Below are 14469 nucleotides of genomic sequence, written 5' to 3'. Positions count from 1 at the left end.
AAAAAATATTTTAAAAAAGCTATAAAAGTCATCAAATCATAAAACAAGATAGCAACATAAGCATGAAACAATAAATATACAACACAGAAAAAAGTTAACAAAATGGCAAGAGTATGTCCTTACTTATCAATAATTACTATAAATGTAAATGGATTAAATTCTCCAATCAAAAGACATAGAATGGCTGAATGTATAAAAACACAAGGTCTAACTATATGTTGTCTGTAAAGGATTTTATCTTTAATGTCACACAAAAACAGAATGAAGGGATAGAAAATCATATTTCAAGCAAACAGTAACCAAAAGAAGGCAGGAATAGCTTGTTTAAACCAGACAAAATAAATTTTAAGCTAAAAATGGTCAAGAGGGACAAATATAATTTTATATAATGAGAGGTCAATTCATCAAGACAAGGTCACAATTGCAAATATTTATGCACCACATCAGAATACCTAAATACATAAAGCAAATATTAACAGAACTAAAAAGAGAAAGAAACAGCAATATAATTATAGTTGGGGACTTTAATAACCCACTCTCAAAATGAATAGGTCACCCATTCAGATACTCAATAAGGAAACAGCAGCTTTCAACAATGCTATAGACCAAACAAACCTAACAGACATATACAAAACATACCATGTAGCAACAGCAGCATATGTAATTCTCAAGTGCATATGGAACATTTTCTAGGATAGATCCTATGTTAGGTCACAAAATGAGTCTTAGCAAATTTAAGAAGACTGAAATCCTTCCAACTATCTTTTCCAACCACAATGGTATGAAACTAGAAATCAATAACTCAAGGAAAGCTAGAAAATTCACATACACATGGAAATTAAACCACAGACTCCTGAATGGATCAAAGAAGAAATCAAAAGGGAAATTAAAGAGATACCTTGAGATGAATGAAAATGGAAACACAACAATCCCAAACTGTGAGATACAACAAAAGCAGTTGTAAGAGGGAAGTTTATAGTGAAAAATGCATACATCAAGAAAAAAAACCTCAAATAAACAGCCTAACTTTACACTTAAAGAGACTAGAGAAAGAACAGACTAAGCTTAAAATTAGCAGAAGGAGGGCAGCCCGGGTGGCTCAGCGGTTTAGCACTGCCTTCAGCCCAGGGCATGATCCTGGAGACCCAGGATCAAGTCCCACATCAGGCTCCCTGCATGGAGTCTGCTTCTCCCTCTGCCTGTGTCTTTGCCTCTCTCTCTCTCTCTCTCTCTCTCTCTCTGTCTCTCATAAATAAATATTTTTTAAAAATTAGCAGAAGGAAATAAATAATAAAGATTAGAATAGAAATAAACAAAATAGAGAACAGGAAAACAATAGAAAAGATTGACAAAACCAAGGGTTGTTTCTTGAAAAACTAAATTGACAAATCTTTAGCTAGACTAACCAAGAAAAAAAGAGAGAGGGCCTAAATAAATAAAATTATAAATTAAAGAGGAGACATTACACCTGACACCACAGAAATAAAAAGGATCATAAGAGACTACTATAAACAATTACATGCCAACATATTGCACAACCCAGAAGAAACAGATAAATTTCTAGAAACATATAACCTGAATCATGAAGAAGAATAAGACTGAATCATGAAGAAGCAGATAATCTGAACAACCCAGTAATGACAAAGGACTGAATTAGTAATCAAAAACCTCCCAACAATGAAAAGCTCAGGACCAGATGGTTTCACTGCTGAATCTTACCAAACATTTAAAGAAGAATTAACAGAATGCCTGGGTGGCTCAGTGGTTGAGTGTCTGCCTTTGGCTCAGGGCGTGATCCTGGGGTCCTGGGATCGAGTCCCATGTCAGGCTCCCTGCATGGAGCCTGCTTCTCCCTCTGCCTGTGTCTCTGCCTCTCATGAATAAATAAATAAAATCTTTTTTAAAAAGAAGAAGAATTAACATCAATTCTTCTCAAACTCTCCCAAAAAAATCAGAGAGGAGGGAACACTCCCAAACTCAGTTGGAGAGGCCAGCGTTACCCTGATAAGGATACCACAGGAAAAGAAAAAGATGGGCCAATATCCCTGACAAATATAGACACAAAAATTCTCAACAAAATCCAAAGTGGAACTCAACACCACATTAAAAGGATCATACACTATGATTAAGTGAGATTTATCCCTCCTCTGCAATAATGGTTCAACATACCCAAATCAATAATGCAATACACCACATTAATAGAATGAAAGATAAAAATCATGTAATCATCTCAATAGATGTAGAAAAGGCATCTGACAAAACACAACATTTTTTTTTTGTAAATAAAAACTCTTAACAAATTGAGTATGGAAGGAACATATCTCAACATTTTAAAAAAGCCATATACGACAAGTCCACAGCCAACATCATACTCATGCTGAAAGGCTGAAAACTTTTGCTCTAAGAAGTAGGTGACAACAGGTACATGAAAAGGTGTCAACATCACAAATTGCCAGGGAAGTGCAAGTGAAACCCTCAATGAGGTATTACCGCACACCTGTTAAATTGGCTGTTAAAAATAAGAGAGAGGGCAGCCCGGGTGGCTCAGTGGTTTAGTGCCGCCTTCAGCCCAGGGCGTGATCCTGGAGACTCAGGATCGAGTCCCACGTCGGGCTCCCTGCATGGAGACTGCTTCTCCCTCTGCCTGTGTCTCCGCCTCTCTCTCTCTCTTTCTCTCTCTCTCTCTCTGTGTGTGTGTGTGTGTGTGTGTCTCACATGAATAAATAAATAAAATATTTTTAAAAAATTAAAAAATAAAAAAAAATAAGAGAGATAACAAGCATTGGCAAGGATGTGGAAAAACAGCAACCCAGGTGCCCTGTTGGTGGAAATGTGAATCCTGTATGGAAAACAACATGGAGGTTTCTCAAAAAATTAAAAGGTGAACTACTATGATCCAGCAATTGCACCACTAGGTATACATCCAAAGGAAATGAAGTCACTATCTTAAAGAGTTAGCTACACCCCCATATATATGCACAGCGGCACTATATACAATAGCCAAGATATGGAAACAACCTAAGTGTCCATCGATGGATCAATGGACAAATATGGTATATATAAGAAAATATTATTCGACCATAAAAAGGAAGGAAATCCTGCCATTTGCAGCAACATAAAAGGGCCTTGCAGGCATTCTGCTGAGAAAGACAAAGAAAGACAAGTACTGTATGACCTCACTTATATGTGTGATCTTAAAAAAAAATAAATAAACCCATCAAAAGTGAGAATAGATTGGTGGTTTGAAGAGGGAGGGGGTAGAGGGTGAGGGAAAATGTGAAGGTAGTCAAAGGGTACTAACTTCTGGTCATAGATAAATTCTGGGGATGTAATATACAGCATGGATACTACCATGAATAGCACTGCATTGTATATTTGAAAGTTGCTAAGAAAGCAGATCTTAAAAGTTCTCATCATGGGGGAAAAAATTGTAACTATGTGAAGTGTTAGATGTCAACCAAATTTATTGTGGGGCTCCTTTTACAACATATACAAATATGAACCATTATGTTGTACACCTTAAACTTACACAATGTCATATGTCAATTATATATTTTAAAAAACTGGAAAAAATGTTCAAAATTCTTTAGCCATCATCAACTACATCATAAAAGGTATGTTCCACTGGTCTATTATGGTTCAAGTCAACTACGGTGGCTGAAATCCAAGGACACTGGCCTCTGGCCTACACTATGGCTCTGGGACCCGAGATTCAGGTCAGCAGGGCCTCATCTCCATGTGAACTTTTTTTTTTTTTTTTTGAGGTGAGGGAGAGGGAGAGAGAGAGAATCTTAAGCAGGCTCCATACCCAGCCACACAGCCCGTGGTGGGGCTCGATCTCACAACCTGGAGCTAGAGACCTGAGCTGAAATCAAGAGCCAGAGGCTTAACAGACTGAGCCACCCCGGCGCCCCTCTGTGTGAACATTTTAAACCTTCGATGTCTTTACCGCTTCTCTGACTTTGCATATATTCTTCCTGTTATATAAACACTATTTGCCTATTCAATGTCTCCACTCGCATATATAATAGTCAAGTCAAAACTAACACATCTGAGGCCAAACTCCTGAAATTTCCCTCCTAACGTGCCCTGCCCACAACATTCCCCCAGTCAGTTAAAGGCAGATCTTAGCCCCAGTGCTCAAGTGAAAAAACCTGGAATCACTCTTTATCTCAAACTCCAAATCCAGTTCATCAATGGATTTTGTCAGCTGTCTTCAAAATACACTCAAAGTCCTGGGTGGCTCAGTGGTTAAGCATCTGCCTTTGGCTCAGGGCGTAATCCCGGGGTCCTGGGTTCAAGTCCCACATCAGGCTCCCCTCAGGGATCCTGCTTCTCCCTATGTCTCTCCTTCTCTCTGTGTGTCTATCATGAATAATAGTAATAATAAAAGCCCCAATCAGATTTCTGCCCAGACTCCTCAGGGTTATTCTCAATGCAGCTTGATTGGATTTGTGATCAATTAAGTCAGATCATAACCCTTCCACTGGTCAAACTCTGCAGGGGCTCCCTGTCTTCACCAGAGTAAAATCTATTTATGTTGAAGTCTTTTTTTTTTTTTTTTAATAGATCCCATGGGTATTGGAAACCATGTTGAAGTCTTAGATTTATCTGTTTATTATACTGTTGTTGTGTTTAGTACCCTGCTGTGGTTTTGGGGAGGCGCTGGTCATTGCCTGTGGTAAATAATAGTGGTAGAAATAGGACTGACTGGGTACACAAGAATGATAAACAGGAAAGGGGGGAGAAAGTATGCAGTCAAATCTGACAAAAATGTTTCATTGCAATAATTCTCCCACTTTTTCACTTAGAGAGGCCTCCCTTCTCCAGAGATGTGATGAATATTCAGTTGAGATTTTCATTTGCTTCTGTCTTATAGGGTGAACACTTTTTTGTCCTCTGCCACCATCTCTAAAATGAGAAGATCTCACGAACCCTTTGCTTCCATTGAGCCAAAAAGGCTTTAGAGAAAAGGGGTGGAGCAGGAATGGGGGATGTCATTTCCCTTTTAGATGCCAGCCAACCTCTGCACGCTAAAATAAGTCTATATAATACTGACTACCAACATATTTATTCTTTACATGTATACAGAATCAGGAAAATACAATTAATGGATATTTGTTAATCGATAATTATCTTCTTTAAGCTAGAGTTAAGATAAACAATCTCTAACTATAGATGACTTTTAGAATGATATCCAACAAAAATTTATCAGTTCATTCTGAACACCTCCAGTAACTGGTCAATAGAAAGAGAAATAGAAACTGGCCTATTTTTTTTTTTTTTACCACTTTTAGAAGTCTCAAAGACAGACTTTTATTTTAGCAGACCCTCCAAAATATATAAAAAATTCCCTTTTCAACGTTCTTAAATTACAAACTCATCCACTATCAGAGAGACAAATTTAAGAGAAAATTGACCATGCTGTTTACATTAAGAATGGAAATAATTGCACTTATTTACTTTTAAAAAATGTAACTGGAGGGGGGAAACATTTTTGAACAACAACATGCTAAGCAGCATCTCATTATTCAATTATGATGATATCCTTATAAATCAGAAAGCTCTTTAACAGGCTGAAAGATAAGGTATTTCCCACACAAATAAGAATTTTAAAATAGATATTCAAACAAAGCTTCTTTAGTCATCTCAACACCAGTTGGGGACACATGGCTTAATTTTACATATAAGCTGAGTTGGGGGGTATGACTAGTTGTATCTCGCTTCATATTAGGTTTTTTAATACTTTGGGAAAAGAGGAGTTTTTACATCTCTTTAGGCAACTGGCTACATGGAGGGAAAACAGTGTCCAAATGTGAGCTTGCTGGGTGCCCTTCTCAGAAGGAAGGGAGCAACCAAAATCGGCCTCAACCCTAAAGGAAGATCCAAACTGGGGTCGTCAGTCACTCTTGTTTTTATCCAGACATTGCTTATCCAAAAACAAGCTCAAGGCCAAGACTGGATCCAAAAGTCTTTTCAATTCAGGGATCCCTGGGTGGCGCAGCGGTTTGGCGCCTGCCTTTGGCCCAGGGCGCGATCCTGGAGACCTGGGATCGAATCCCACGTCGGGCTCTCGGTGCATGGAGCCTGCTTCTCCCTCTGCCTATGTCTCTGCCTCTCTCTCTCTCTCTCTGTGACTATCATAAATAAATAAAAATAAAAAAAAAATGTTTAAAAAAAAAAAAAAACAAAAAACAAAAGTCTTCTCAATTCAAACAAAATCTTTTTGATCAATTTTTATCTTTCAGTGTGAGCCATCAACCTAGAGACAGAAGCTTGAAAGATCTTGTACAAAGTAGAGTTTCTTTGCCTTTATGCTAGATTTTCCTCTCTTAAATACTCATACCCTATATTCCAGGTTTCAGTGAACAAGAACATTTGTGCCACAATTTGAGGAACCCTGATCAGATCCCCCTCTGTCCTTGCCTTGTCTATTATGGACCTGCCATATGCACTTTTCTCCATCTGTATCTGTCAAATGCAAGTCACCTCCCAACGTGTTCCCAGCTTGATGGCACACTGGCCCAGGGCACCCAATGACAGCTGGACCTGCATCCCTTCTGTGGGTTAGCATCACTCAGTGCCTACTCTGAACAGTTCAGATGACCCCATCTTATCTACTGGTTGGTCTACTCCATTGCTCAGTGAAGCCAGCCAGAAATCCCATGCCTGGGAAGGCCTTGGTGCCCTTTCCAAGCCCAGAGTTTCCCATGCTCTGTGACCTCCAGATTGAGGATAAAGATGTTAAACCAAGGTGACTCTCCTGACATCAGTAAGGCTCTAGATTGTTCACCTCTATCCTTACGATTTTTTAGCTAGCTTTCTATACATGCCAAGACATCATCCCTCACTCCCATTGGAATGAAATTTTTAAAAACATCATCTACATGAAGTCTTCCCAATGACTCCCTCTTGAGCCCTGCAGCTGCTTGTAATATGTAGGAACATCCACTCCATCTGATTCTTTCCTTCCCTCCCTCTCTCAACCCCCCTCCCGGTTTTTCTTCAATGCTTTTTAATGTGCTAGGAATAATTGCATGCCTTATTTCGTTAATTCTTAACTTAGAAAATCTTAACCTTATGTCATATTGGTTTCAATTTCTTTGCCTTTTGTTTTTGTTGTGTAAGAAATAAAACATTACCACTAGAGGCAAAGTCCGCATTTTCTTCTTCATCCCAACCTCTATTTCTCCCCTTAGTGATAACTGAAAGTTGGTGTGGATCCTTTATTTCTTTTTTTCAGTGGGCTCCACACCTAGGGAGGCTTGAACTCACAGCCCTGAGATCGTGAACTGAGCTGAAATCAAGAGTCAGACACTTAGCTAACTGAGCCACCCAGGCATGCCGGTGTGTGTCTTTTCTTTTCACATTGTCCTCTTTATAACTTCTGTATATATTTTTAAGGAATTTATAGTACTATTTTTCTTACTTTTAAACCTTGCATTTTGTCATATTGTACACATTGCCATTCAACATGTTCTTCATCAATACATTCTCAAAATTTATCCATATTGATACACATAGATATAGTTCAATAACTTTAACTGTTTTATATTAATCTAGTATATAAAATATCTCAGTTTTAAACCCATTTTAAACACATACAACACAGGTTATTTCCCATTTTTTACCACTGCTAACGGTGCACAATAAAGACCCTGATAATAAAGACCCTTATGCAGTGTTCAATACCTCAAGGGTTTATAACTAGGTTTAGGATGGCTGAGTCAAAAAGAGTATTATTCAATTTTCAATAGATTTTGCTATATGAAGTACAACGGGCTGTTCTCATTTGTACTCTGGCTTTCAGGGTGACTTCTTATCTCTCCAATAGGTTTCAAACACTTATCAGATTTTTTAAATATATATACAATGATGGATGTGAAGCATTTCACATCCCTGAGTTCCCTGATTACTGGTGAGTTAAGCATCTTTTCCCATGTATACTGGTCACTAAAGCATCCTCTTTGGATCATTGTATCTTTTTCCATTTTTTTCCTTTTGGGCTTTTAAAAAATTTATTCTGGATATAAGTCTTTGGTTCATTATGAAGGTTTAAAAATAATTTCTGAAATGGCCTTGAATTTTAACCTTAGTTTTGATGACTCTTGTTCTTACAAACTTTATTTTTTATTTTGGTCTGATTTATAAATTATTTCCTTTAGATATGCTTTCTGGGTACTTCTGTCTTAAGAATATTAAGATAGCATCCTCTATTTCCTACCAAAAATCTTCAAGTTGTATTTTCCTTATTTTGGTCTTTAGTTCATGTAAAATATACTACTATATATAAAGTAAAGTAGAGGTTCACTTTTCTTCAAGACAAGTCATTCTGAAGGAAAAGAACTAAGCAAAACACTTCCATTTCACGTAATTGTGGACTAATTCCTACTAAACCTATCACAAAGGACAATTAGAGAATCTAGAAAAATAAAATAAAATCTACTTGAAAGCACCAAAGAGGGGCACTTCAGCTCAGTGGTTGAACATCTGTCTTCGGCTCAGGTTGTGATCCCTGGGTCTTGCTTGGGATCAAGTCCTGTACCAGGCTTCCCGCAGGGAGCCTGCTTCTCCCTCTGCCTGGGTCTCTGCCAGTCTCTTTGTGTCTCTCATGAATAAATAAATAAAATCTTTAAAAAAGAAAGAAGAAAGAAAGCACCAAAGAGTTCCACCATGATAATAAAGAATTGCCAGGATAGGATCTGGGAAAGGATGAGGACCCTGGAAGTAGAGCACAGCATCTGGGGTCACTTTCCTCCAGGAGATATTTGTCAATTCTGAGGTGGAAAACTGAGAATCCAAGAGGTGAAGCTATAAAGTTGATAGACTTGAGAGTGAGCGGGATGTTCAGTGTTCAGACCTGGCAAGTAAATAAAAGATGAGTAAGGCCCCATCCATTTGGCTTGAGACCACAAAATCCATATCCTGGGCATAAGTATGAGCCATAGGTAGACCCTGGTAAGGACTTCTATTTAGCTACAAATCCTCTTAAGCTGTGAAATTTTACTAAAGTAATCCTGAATGGGTAGTGTCTTCATTTGTCTGACACAAGTAAGAACAAATCTATTCTAGACTAAATTAATATGATCTTAGGTCTCAAAACTTTCTATAAGAATATTGAACATACAATGTCTGAAACACAATAAAAATAACCAGGCCATAAGAAAACAAGACAATATGAAATTTAACAGAAATAATAGTCAGTGGAAACAGAGAAATTCCAGATACTGAAGCTGTCAAACACAAATATTAAAATGCTCAAGCAGGTGAAAGATAAGATTTGAAAATTTCAGCAGGGATCTAGAAACAAAAAGAAAAAGGAAATCCAAGAATTGAAAAATAAAATAACATGAGTTAAGAACTCAGTGGATGGATTATTCAGCAATCTGTGCAGATAAAGAAAGAATTAATGAATGAGAAGATAAAGCAGAAGAAAATATTTAAATGTAAGCATGGAGAGATAATTGTTTGGAAAATTTTGAAGAGAAGATAAGAAATGCAGAAGACACAGAAAGAAGACCTAACACACCAGTAATTGAAGTCCAAGAAGACAGAATGATAACAATGACGAAGAATTCTTCCCAAAAAATTTTAAAACATCAACCCATCAACTCAAGAAAACTTAAGAACAATGAGCATAAGTATGAAGAAATCCATACCTAAACCAATCATAATAAAACTACTAAACCAAAGACAAAGAAAAAAATGTTAAACTAGCCAAAGAAAAAAGATAGATTGCTTTTAAACAAGCAAAAGTTAGTCTAATAGATGACTTCTCATCAAAAACAATGAACCCAAAAGACAGTGAAATACTATCTTTAAAATGCTAAAAGGGAAGGACTATGAGGCTAGAAGCCTATTTTCAGCAAATTGGTCTTCAAAAACAAAGGTGAAATAGAACATTTTCATACAAACAAAAAGAATTTAATTTCAGTAGAGTTACACTAAAGGAAATATTAAAGAATATTTTTCAGACAGTAGGAAAAATAGCCCCAAATGGTAGTCTGAAGGTGAAGAAAGGAAGAAAGAGCAATATATATGTGCTAAATCAAAATGTATATTGGCTGTCTTAAACATAATAATACTATATTGTAGGGATTGCATTTTATATAAAGAATCAAAATATTAGGCAACAGTGGCATGTAAGCCAGTAAAAAGGTAAAAAGAGTTAAAGAATTCTATGATTCTTATATTTTTCTGGGATGAGATAAAGGTATTATTAAATTAGAATTATATAAGTCAAGTATACATATTGTAAGTAAACATGTATACGTATATTGTAAACAGTTAAGGATAAGCACCTTAAAATTGTTTAAAAGAATGTATAACATTTAGGCTAACTGAAGAGGAAATGGAATCATAGAAAACATTTGATTAATCCCAAAGAAAGCCCAAAATGGGAGAAGAGGAATATAGACCATGAAGGACAAAGAGAAAGTATTGGGTAAGGTGGCAGACTTAAGCCCTGATATATCAGTAATGGAAATAATAATATAAACAGATTAAATGTTTCCAAATTTAAAAGACAAAGGCTAATTAAAATGACAAAGAGGCATTGAATCTTTTTTAAATCTACTGTATGTTGTTTATGAGAATTATATATAAAACGTAAAGATACAAGAAAGTTGAAAATAAAGGATGGAAAAAAGATATACCCCTCATACACTAACCAAAAGAAAGCTGTATGGCTATGTTAATATTAGTAGATCAACAAAGGATACATTAAGGCAAAAATCATTACCATAGATAAATATGAAAAATTCATGATGATACACACTTCAATTAATGGGGCAGAAGAAATCATTCTAAATTTGCATGAAACTAATAATAGGCTCAGAATATATAAGAATTTGAAGGGACTCTGAAGGGAAATAGACAAAATGACAATCATGGTAGATTTTAACACACTTCTCAGTGTCAGGCAGACAAAAAATAATCAGTGAATGTATAGATTTGAGCCACACAATAAAATTTCGGCATAATGAAAGGGTACAGAACACTGCATTTGACTCAAGAATGCACTTAAAGCAAGTTTCAACTGTTATCACTAGATGTCTGAAATCACAGAAGATGTTTTGTCATCATAATGTAATCAGACTAAAAAGTAATAAGAATAAAATGACTAGTGGAGCCCCTGAGTGGCTCAGTCAGGTAAGCATCTACTTGCAGCTCAGGTCATGATCTCAGGATCCTGGGATGCCTGCTTAGTGGGGAGCATGCTTCCTCTCCCTCTCCCTCTGCCGCTCTCCTTGTTTGTGCTCTCTTGCTCTGTCAAACAAATAAATAAATCTTTAAAAAAAAAAAAGAGAATAAAACAACTAGAAAATTCCTATATGTTTGAAAATTAATGACCTATGAGTCATAGAAAGAATTACAATGTAAATTAGAGAATATGTTGATTTTTTTTTTTTTTAGAATATGTTGATTAATGAATGAAAATACTATACACCAAGTAATTAGGTAAACTAAAACCATGTTTAGAGGAAAAATTTGCATATATTAAAGGGGAAAAAAAGCCTTAGAAACCAATGAACTAAGCACCCACCCAAAGAAGTTAGAAAAAATTAAACCAAAGGAAAGTAGAAAGAAAGAATTGACGAGTAGAAATTAGTGATATATAGAACCATAATGCAGTAAAGAAAATCAACAAAGGCCAAAGTTATTCTTTGAAAAGGCTAATAAAATGGATAAACTCCTAACAAGATAAAAAGGAAGAAGGTTACAAATAAGTGCTTTCAAGAATGAACAAAGGGATGTGACCATAGATCTTAATAAATATGTATAGAGAGAATATTAGTATGCATAAATAGTTAAGTTTCTAAAAATGTGGGGATTTTTCCTGTTATCCTGTCAAAAACTCATATTTAGCTTCATTGTAATGTTGACAGAAAACAGACTCTATATGAAATCAATTCATTGAAATTTATGGCTCAGTATATGGTCAATTTTTAAAAGTATTCTAAATATGCTTGAAAAGAACATTTATTCTGCAGCTGTTGAGTGTAGGGTTTTATAAGAAAATTAGGTCAAGTGTGTCAACAGTCCTATTGTTATATCTTTCTTGGTTTTGTCTGTTTGTTCTTAGTAGATACTAAGAGATATCCTAAAATCTCTCACTGTAGATTAGGATTTAATATTTCTATTTGTAGTTTTGTTAATTTTTGCTTTATAGCATTTGAAGCCCAATTTCATGTTCATCTTGGTTGACAAGTTAATCTTCAGTTCAGTTGTCACCCCGTTGAAAGTAATCTTTATTTTTTTTCTATCGCTGTTTTTTTTGTCTTTAGTTATCAACAGTTTTTAACATATATATTAACAAAAAATTTTTTTAAAGATCTTATTTATTTATTCATTCATGAGAGACAGAGAGAGAGAGAGAGAGAGAGAGACGCAGACATAGGCAGAGGGAGAAGCAGGCTCCTGACGTGGGACTCAGTCCCGGGTCTCCAGATCAGGCCCTGGGCCGAAGGTGGCACTAAACTGCTGAGCCACCTGGGCTGTCCTATATTACCAAAATTTATAACATATATTCATATGTATTTGAGGGTGTGGTTTTCTTTGTATTTACCCTACTCGAAGCTCACAGTCTTCATGAATCTATGCCCAGACGTCTTTTTTCTATTTTTTTAATAAAAAAATTTTTTTTTAGGGATCCCTGGGTGGCGCAGCGGTTTGGCGCCTGCCTTTGGCCCAGGGCGCGATCCTGGAGACCCGGGATCGAATCCCACGTGGGGCTCCCGGTGCATGGAGCCTGCTTCTCCCTCTGCCTGTGTCTCTGCCTCTCTGTCTCTCTCTGTGACTATCATAAAAAAAAAAAAAAAAAAAAAAAAAAAAAAAAAAATTTTAAAGATTTATTTAGTTATTTGAGAAAGCATGCATATGTGTGGGGGAGGGGGAGAGGGAGAGACAGAAACTTAAGCAGGCTCCCCTCTGAGTGCACAACCCAACACAAGGCTTGATCTCATGACCCTGAGATCAACACCTGAGTGAAACCAAGAGTCAGATGCCCAGGCATGCCTGGCTTGATGTCTTTTCAACAAATATTTAACTATTATTATCTCTTCGAGTGTTATTTCTGTCACATTCTCTCTCTCCTCTCTTTGGAATCTAATTACATATATGTTGGACTTTCTCGCTGTATCTCATTATACCTCTCACCCTTTCTTCTGCATTTCCCCTTCTTCCTATAGTTCATTGTTGCCATTCTCTTCTGGTTTGCTTTCCAGCATCTTACTAATGTTGCTAGATGCAACATTAGCATCATCTGGGGACTTGTTTGAAATGCAAAATCTCAGCCCCAACAAGGTCTACTGAACCACTGATAAAGGGGTATTGAAATTTCCAGCCATAATTGTCAGTTTGTCTATTTCTTCTTGCAGTTCTATCTTCTTGCAGTTTTTGCTTCATATACTTTGAATCTTTGTTATTGAGTGAATTAACCTTTGTTATTGAGTGAATGACCTGAGAATAGTTATTTCTTCTTGTTTAAATGACAATTTTATCATTATGAAATGATAATCCCTGTTATTATTTTTTATATGAAATCTATTTTGCCTGGTATTAATATGGCCACTCCAACTTCCCTTCAATTAGTGTTAGCATGGCGTGTCTTTTTTCATTCTTTTACTTTTAACTCATTTGGGTCCTTATATTTGAAGTATGTTTCTAGTAAACAGCATTTGGTTGAATCTTGCATTTTTATCCATTATGAGACTTTCTGCCTTTTCTTTGAGGTGTTTAGACCATTTACATTTAATGTGATTACTGATATGGTTAGATTTAAATCTATCATCTTGCTACTTGTTTTCTATTTTTTCTTACTATTATTTGTTCCCCTTTTCTTCTTTTTCTGTCTTCCTTTGAATTAATCAAAGATCTTTTATGATTTTATTTTATCTCCTTTGTGAGCTGATTAAACATAACTCTTGTTTTGGTTAGTGCTTGGTCTAGAGTTTACAATACATATTTAACTTAGCACAATCTGCCTTCAAATGATATTTTACCACCTTGTGGTAAAATATTATCTTATATTTTATTTATAAAATTTATTTATATTTAAGATAAATAAATATCTTATACTATATATAAGAACCTTACAGTAGTATACTTCCATTTCTCCTGTCAAGATCTTTAGGAAATTGTTGCCATACATTTCATATAAGTTTATATTACTCTATAATCTTTGCCTGTCTGATCCTGCTACATATTGTTTCTGCTGGTTCTCCTTATGATGCCTTTTCTTGTTGTTATTTATTTTGTATATGTTTTTATTTGTTAAATTTTATTGTGTGTTCATATTTTTTAGAACTTCACCACGGTATGGATGTCTAGGTGGCTCAGTTGGTTAAAGCATCAACTCTTGATCTCAGCTCAGGTCTGATCTCAGGGTTGTGATTTCATGACCCCACATTGGGCTCTGTGATGGGTGTGGAGCCTACTTAAAAAACAAAACAAAACAAAACAAAAAAC

The 14469-nt window shown here is 36.0% G+C and overlaps 2 long non-coding RNA genes across 9 annotated transcripts in view; one reads left to right on the top strand and one right to left on the bottom strand.

Moving 5' to 3' along the window:
- LOC144288108 (uncharacterized) overlaps positions 1-14469 on the bottom strand; it is a 206241-nt gene that overhangs the window by 7511 nt on the left and 184261 nt on the right. The window lies entirely within an intron of this gene.
- LOC144288140 (uncharacterized) overlaps positions 3632-14469 on the top strand; it is a 33539-nt gene continuing 22701 nt past the window's right edge. For both annotated transcript variants that reach the window (XR_013356143.1, XR_013356146.1), the window contains exon 1: positions 3632-3716. This is a non-coding gene — a long non-coding RNA (uncharacterized LOC144288140). The remainder of the gene's footprint in view (positions 3717-14469) is intronic.

The sequence above is a fragment of the Canis aureus genome, chromosome 1 (assembly GCF_053574225.1).
Source record: "Canis aureus isolate CA01 chromosome 1, VMU_Caureus_v.1.0, whole genome shotgun sequence".
NCBI lineage: Eukaryota > Metazoa > Chordata > Mammalia > Carnivora > Canidae > Canis > Canis aureus.
The sequence above is the reverse complement of the archived record's forward strand: the minus strand, read 5'-3'. Positions and strand labels throughout refer to the sequence as shown.